This window comes from Corvus brachyrhynchos, unplaced genomic scaffold (genome assembly GCF_000691975.1).
Source record: "Corvus brachyrhynchos isolate BGI_N302 unplaced genomic scaffold, ASM69197v1 scaffold22, whole genome shotgun sequence".
Taxonomy (NCBI): domain Eukaryota; kingdom Metazoa; phylum Chordata; class Aves; order Passeriformes; family Corvidae; genus Corvus; species Corvus brachyrhynchos.
The window spans coordinates 2834438-2842401 of NW_008238355.1; the positions used below are offsets into that span (position 1 = coordinate 2834438).

Genomic DNA, 7964 nt, shown 5'->3' on the forward strand with positions numbered 1-7964 from the left:
CAGCGAGCAGAAGCGGCTGAGATTGCAGCCAAGCCAAGCCGCACCGAGCAGGGCCCACCAGTTACCTGTCCGAAAGCCAGAAGCAAGAGAGCTTTCCCGGGCTTTGTTCGTTCTTAAATGTGGATCACAGAGGTGTGTCAAGCTTCTCAAGTGGCTTAACAAAGTTGCCAATATTCAAACTGGCCAGTTGATTGGTTCTATTGGGTCTGGAGGAAGCTGTAAGCACCTCTTTGCAAAAGAATCGCTTCCGTGGCTGATGGAGCGAGCCCTCCTTAACTAAAAACCCAAACTATGCTAAACCATGACAAAATGGGACATAGTATGGTGTACATAAAAGTGAGTATATTATAACTACCGTAAAATGTAGTGTATTGTCCTTCTAAACTCCTTCTAAACACAGGGTATCTCCAGAAGCTCTGCATCAGATGTCAATTGGTACAAACTTTCAATTGCTACCAATAAAACCCTAAATGGTGAGTTGCACCACTTTAATAGCAACAGAAGGCTTGTGTAATCGTGCCATCCACTACAAACACCTTTTGTGTTTTAAGTTATCTTGCTTGTAAGGAAGGAGAAACCTTGGAGTCAAATCTCATTTGCCTAATTTCAGCAATACACCTGATGTCTGTAACTTGTGTTTTAAAGTTTTCTGCTAGGAGAAAACCTACAGAATGGAAGTATATCCTCCATGAATATTATTTCTGAGTGGAATAAGGAGTCATAAAAATGTCAGTCTGGTAGAGGTGTGGAAAAAAGGACCCCACCAACATACGTCAGCTGTTTGGGGGGTCCAGAGGTTGAGTAGTTCTCACTAATCTTTGAAACTGTCAACACCAAGGCCAGTTTTGATAAAACACCATGACTTATTGCAATATTTATTGAACCTAAATCAAACATACATGCAGACTCAAATCAGCACACAAACAGGTTTTCTAATTCTTCTGAGGCATTCTGGTATTTAATTTCCTACAATGAAACAAGTTCCATGTAGTGATGAAAACACCAGTTATGCTTCTCTCCTGACTTCACTCAATACTGGAAAGGGAATGTAAGAGAATACTTTATGCAAAATAGGAAGGGACTCGGTTTGTGATTCAGAATTAATTGCATAGCAATAAGATATGACAAGATCAGACACAGTTGTTTATATCCATATCCAAGACCTTTATTTTCTAGGGCTGCTATTTAGCTTATAACTTCAAACTTCTCTAAAATCTACAACAGCTTGCAAATCACTTCATACCAAATTCCTCACCAGTATATGTGATGCAGGTGATTAACCTTGGCACAATATTTCCAAATAGTTTATAAGATTGCAAAAGTGAGTCTTATATGTTTGGAAGAAATATTTCCAAATAGTTTATAAGATTGCAAAAGTGAGTCTTATATGTTTGGAAGAAAAATTAACAGCTAAGCCACTGCAAATGTTGACATACATTTTGAGTATACCAGTCTCTGTGTGGGAAATCAGGTGTTGAGTTACATTTTCGAATGTTAATGAAGAAGACTAATAGAGCACGTGACCAGTTTTCTGTGTAGGTCTTGGGAGTTTTACGGAGAGCCCCTATCAAATTTAAGAATGCATCAATATCCTGTAAATAACTGTTCAGTCCCCTGTAATGGAATCCCAGTTACACAAGATCCTGGGTTAAACAGAGTTCATTTGCATTCTCCTGGGTAACACTTCATACAAATTTTTGCCTTTTTCCAGATCACCCGTATTTTAAGTTTTGCTTCCCTAAATTGCTGGGTTCAGAATTAAACACAGCCCAAATGAAAATTAAAGGGTAGTCTGTCGTTTTTACCTCATCTGAGAAGAATTTCACCAACTGTATCTAACTTTGTTATTACCAGTATTTTACTGGCTGCAACTCTCTTCTTCATGTAATTCTATTTAACCAAAGACTTTGGATGTCACCCAGATGTTCACATAAATTATATTACTCGAGACTGACCTCACTGATGTCCTGTAGCCATAAAAAGACTTGGCAGTCCTTTATAACCCTGAATCTCTAATCATATTTTCTAGAAGTGATGTGCATTCTTATTGCTATTGATAAAGTGGCTGTCAAGATAAAGGTCATGTGGAGAATAAGCTTCTTCGAAGGCACAAAACACAAAGAAAAGCAGTTACAACTTCAAACTACAACACACTTTACTACACTGGGCAGACTATTGATCTTATTCATACAGTAAGAGACTCCTACTTAAATAATATATTATAGTGGCCATTTAAATGCCATGGGCTTGGTTGCTTTTGTCACCTGTATAGGTGCAGTCCACAACCACTGCAACACTGCTGTGGTCATCAGCTTATTCACAGAGTTATTGTTGATGCTCGTGAGCCTGTGTGCCTGGGTAGGAGATGAGAGGTGGCATGCACACATTCTTCAGTGAAACAGCAACTCAACTGCTATTCATAAATGATCCTTTTAAATACAGAAAAGAATGCTAAGGACATCAGTTCAAGTTCAGCCTACAGACTCTGTAAATCATTCTTCAAATATTATACATCTTCCATGTGTTCCAGACACTTCCTAGAATTTGGATTTTCTCTAAATTATTATTAGAAGGCCTCCTGTGGGATTAAAGATCTTTGGAAAGGTTATGAGACCTTTATTTTTCTAAGTAAACTCACATACCACAGTTCTCCTACATGTTGTTCAGCTTCAGAAGCTTGCTGAACTAGTCAGCAATGATTAGTTCTATGGGATTATTTTATGCCTCTTTTTTTCCTCTTCCAGGAAAAGAAGAGTTTTCTCAAGGGTACTTCTGTTGCTTCAATGAGCCCCTCAGGCAAATACATCCCAAATATGTCAGTAAGAGCATTCTCTTAATGCTCTTTTGCAAAATAGTTTAGTAAAAATTTGGAGATCCCACAGAGTGGTAACTTCACTCTGGATGTAACAGGAGATTGAAAAAGACCTAAATTTTTAGTTCTTCATCCCATTTGAACACTTTGTTAATGTTTTCTGTCATAGCAATACAACACAATGACAGGATCCTGATTTTAGCAGAGTATAAAGACAAACAAAATTGCTGAGAACCATCTTGAGAAAGCATAACAAGATATCCACATCACTTTGGGGAAACATATTTGGTTTAGTCCATTGTGTGTCACTGGGGCACTAACAGAAGGTCATAACAATGGACACCTTTCCCATCAGATACTGGAGATAAGATGCACCTTGACAGCTACTGAAGAGTGCACACATCTGCACATTGCTTCAGGAATTAGACCAACACCCAGGATGATTCCCTTGTTTCAAGGAGTGTAATTTTCTAAATCTTAATTTCTTCAGCTCATAAGCAGAGCCCCCATTTATCAATCAGTAGCATTTCTGAAAAGTGATACATGTCTCTGAAGCCAAACTAGAGATCACACTCACAAGATCTCCACACACAACATTAAGCCAAGAGGAGAAATTAGGAAAAAAAGCCATTAGTAGACATTTCCTATGAAATAACGAACTTCCTTATCATTTTATTTCCAAACTGCTACTTTTTCATAGTGTCTGATAATCACAGAGAACTCTTCTCCTCTCAGGATACACAAACCACAGGATTCCGATGACTCACACCAAAAGAGCTTTCAAACACATGGAGGACGGAAGGGCACGCTGTTTCTGCATTAAAGCTTCCTGCCAAAGCCCCAGACTAAGCATACATGAATATATTTGGACAAAGTTTTAGCAACAATGGTAAGTTCACCTCACTGTAACTGTTCCGGTGAGACAATCTTGTCCATTTTATGAACTGTCTGATTGCATCCTGTTTGACACTTCCTTTTTGACAATCACAGCTAAAGCAAAAATACTTGTGAAGCTGTTGTTTGCACAGAAAGGTGCAATATTGACTTTTTAATGCAAGGATATAATATCTCTCTTTACTGATGATCAGCAGAAAAGGTGATTGGGCTGAAATCTCAAGAGTTCTTTGGATGGGACCTGTAATGAATTATATCTTAAAATATTTTACTTTTATCTCAATAAGCTCCTTACTGATCAAGCTCTTGGTCTAACATCAACAGTATATTGAATATTAAAGTGAAGTTCTCTTTTCTTGGAACTCTAAAGATAAATCCTTCAGCTGAGGCAGCACCTCTCCTCCAAAGGAGAAATATTCGGCCCAATCCTCTGTAGAGTATAGGAGTCCTTATAGGAAAACTTCAAAGGAAAGGGGTCTGAAAGGGGAGGCTAAATATACACAGGTTGAAAGTGCAGTCTGATGCTGCTGCTGTCAGTAAAGCTATCTGGCCTTTTCACAGAGCTTCTCTGGAGACATGCCAAGGCATTCACCTGCTGTTTAACACCTAGCTAACCCTGCAGGGGAAATAATGAAGCCTATTCAGCCATATGTTTCTCAAAGCAAAGGCTGAATACTCCTAAATATCCTGTTTAGCTGAAGTTACGTAATTTCTCAGACCATGGCTTGGACTTCGATGCAAAAGAAAACAGAGCAGGTAAGTGTGAATGATTTGCAAAGCAATCAACTTCAGATTCTGACGAACACCAGGGGCCAGTGAAAGACCTGCATTCTCAAATTCATAAACTAGTTGATGTCCTCTGTGAGAGCAAATGCCTGCCGTGAAGGAAAAGTGTGAATGAGCCACGGAAAACTTTGAGCTGCTGAGTTGATCTCAGAAGTGCAAAGCAAGACCAATGTACTTACAGAGCACCTCAAGTTTTGCTACCTGAATTTCAGCCTCCTCAGTTGAAAGTGCAGAGCTTCCAGTAATTTGAAGTTAATTTGTGTATGCTATGGTCCCCAGATCCCAGGTACCAGCTCCTTACTGACTGCAGCTCCATTAATGAGGACAGAGGTAGGTGCTAGAGCAACCAGATTGCACCTCTCATATTGATAGAATTACATAATAGGAATAGAGCATTTGGGAACCCAAGCAACAGGGGCTGGTGATTTGTGCAGTAGGATGATATGTATTCGTTGGCAACCTCTGTGTGACTGACAGGAAAACTGTGGAAATAGAATATGAGGATTGCAAGGGTACAACGAGGACAAGAAGCAGGAGGTCTTACACTTCAGGAGGATTATAACCATCTTTATCCACCCAATTCACCCATTATTCTTGACGTGTGGAAAGCAGGTAACAAGCAATGGTGGCAAAAATGTCAAACATGATGTAAGTATCAAGTAAGTTTTCCTTGGGTCCACCCCAGGCAGGTATCCAATGCTCTTGTTAACCACTTGGATGATGGAAGAGTTGAATATGTTTATTACACCATCAGTGTTAGATGAGCTGCAAGGTTAGATGTGCTAGAAAGCAAGGTTAGAGCAGTTTTTGAACATTAAAGAAGAGGTCTGGAAACACTGGGTTCAGTTTTCAGTGGTGAAAAATGCAAAATTCTAGACAAAAAATGGCAGTCAAATAATACAAACGCAGGGTAGGAAGTGATGGGCAATTGTAGCTCTGCAGAAGGGCATCTGCAGGGATGTGGTTTTGAAACCAAAGAGGTCCCAGTGGCACATGTGATCAGGTGGCTAAGTTGAGACCTAGGAAGAAATTGCTTGTGCTCCACTGATATATCTTCAAATAATTTTTGTGCTCAGTTTTAGGCATCCTGACTTAAGAAGGGTGAAATATACATACAATTATATACATTACAACTGGAGATCCGTAAGAGAAGAAAGAGAATGAGGATGATCAGAAAGCTAGAAAATAAAGCTGATAAAGAAAAACAGAGAGATGTAGAGTAATCTGCTTGAGAGAGGATTAAAGGGAAGCTTGGAAAACAGTAGGAGTGACAAGTTATGGGAACCTGCACTAAGGGACACGAAGATCAGACAGTTCTGGATGTCTCAGGTCACCCAGGGAATCTGGAAAGTCTCTCCACCAAAACTTCATTGTAAACATGGCCAACAAATAATCCTCACTAATAACTGTAACGGGGAAGAAGATGACCATGACTTGTGTCTGAACCTTCTCGATCTTCCAAAATATCACATGGGCACCACACAGTAGAGAAACAGTGTCAAAGTTTTTAATACTACTGGAAGGATTGAGGGGATTAAATAAACAAAAAGATGCAAGGGTATCTTAATTTGGTCAGTCTTGAAGGCCCTGTGTCTAGACCCTCATCCAAAATTAGGGCCTTAAAAAACCACCAAAAATCTATTTTAGTGAGAAGAGCTTAGTTTTAATGGAAATAAATCAGAACAGTTCACTTTCTTAATTGGGAAAACTCTCAGCAACTGATTCAGACAGTCTGGAAATAGAAAGGTTGATACTAATTTCTTCCCCAGCCCACTATATCTCTGCAGGCTGATCCTCATGTCCATGGATGGTTGCAGCCAATGCATTGACTTTTTGAGTAGCAGTGGACTTTTCCCAGTAGTCTCTAGTAAATTTGCCCTTTATTTCCAACCCTCTGATGTTTGGATGTCTGATCTCTCCCTAGGCAACAGTAGCCTAAGGTCCTTTTCTTTCTAGAGGGTCGAAGCCAACCTCTTCACTTTTTAAAGGAACATAATATATCACTGTAAGAATCCAAGAAACACAAACACCATCCATCACACCTTCATGGTGGAAAGAATGCCAAATTAAGATGATGGTAAACAAGAACAAAGAATTTCTACAGTGTAAGGCCAAAAGGAATCACTCCTGGCATCTGGATAGCCTCTTAAATAACACAGATCACCAAATTTCTCTGAAATATTTTTTGTCTGACAAAAGCACTTTTCTCTTTTAAATACCTAAATTCCAAATTAAAACTTTCAGCTGAAAAACCTGCCCCATTTTTTGAAATTTTTGTTTCAATGGTTAGTTAGCCTTGCTGCTGAAAATCTCCAATTTATTTCCAATCTTCACTTGTTGTTCTCTGGTTCCTGTGATATTTTCATCTGCCAGGCTTAAGAGACAAAGACGTGCTCACTCTGTGAGTCCTGACACTCTGGGACCAGATCATCTCCTAACTTCCTCTTTGGTAAGCCAACTATTTTGAGATGCCTAGTGTGGCACGTATTTTTGAACTCATTACTCATCCCTGTGGCTCTGCCATGAACCCTTTGTACTTTACCAAAATCTGTAACAGCACTGCAGAAATAGTTGCACTGGTGGCGCATATTAAATAAGGGGGAAAAAAAGAAAGCTTCATTTCAACTTAATACTTCCCAATACATTTCTTAGGCTGTTTTGCTACTGGCATTACAGGAGGAACTTGCTTACACACCACCCATAAATATCTTGTCACTGGTTCCTATTTAGTCTCTGTTGCCTACTTTCTCACCCTGAGCTAACATACACTGTTGCACTTATCTAAATATTTAGATCTGATTGCAAAATCCACAATGCAATCTCCTCACAGTTCAGCAGCTCTCCAATATTTGTCTTATGAAGGATTTAGAGTCTAGCCATTTTATTTATCCTTTTCTTAAGTAACTGGCAAAGTGTCAAATGTGTTAGATTTAAGCTTAACAGAATGGAAATGGGAAAAGCATTTCAATACTTGCTTCAAAATGTATAAAACTATGATAACTTTCAATTTGCATGTTTCTGAATTTTCATCTTTTGTTTCTGGCAAGTTTTTGTGTTTGCAGATCTCTTCATGTATACCTCTATATACAAGGAGAAAGCCCAAAATATTTTGATTGATCCTTTTGACAGAAATAATAAGGGTTTTTTTTCAAAGTCACACTTCAAAACAGGGCCCATATTGGTAGGATTTTGCAAGTGTTTTCTTTTGGTAGTGTCAAAACTTTCTAGTGACATTTTAATAAAGGAGACTGATTTTTCAGTTCAAGCAGTTTTCAATGCTTATTTAGGATAAGTTTAGAAAACTTAAAACAGCTTAAAGCAGAATAAAAATATTTTAATCTCAAAAAGGCTTCAAGATTCATTAAAAAGCCAATCAATCAAAGGAGCTTGCAAAATGTTTATTCCTTCAGGGTATTTCAAAGTTTGGATTTTTTCTTGATTTCATTCTTCTTTGAAACAGACTATAGTTGTC

At 38.6% G+C, this 7964-nt stretch overlaps 1 long non-coding RNA gene across 1 annotated transcript in view; it reads left to right on the top strand.

Annotated features, from left to right (window-relative positions):
• LOC108447004 overlaps nt 1-6300 on the top strand; it is a 19440-nt gene extending 13140 nt beyond the window's left edge. The window contains exons 3-4 of the long non-coding RNA XR_001862361.1: nt 3548-3701; nt 4268-6300. This is a non-coding gene — a long non-coding RNA (uncharacterized LOC108447004). The remainder of the gene's footprint in view (nt 1-3547; nt 3702-4267) is intronic.
• Nucleotides 6301-7964: the final 1664 nt, after the last annotated feature.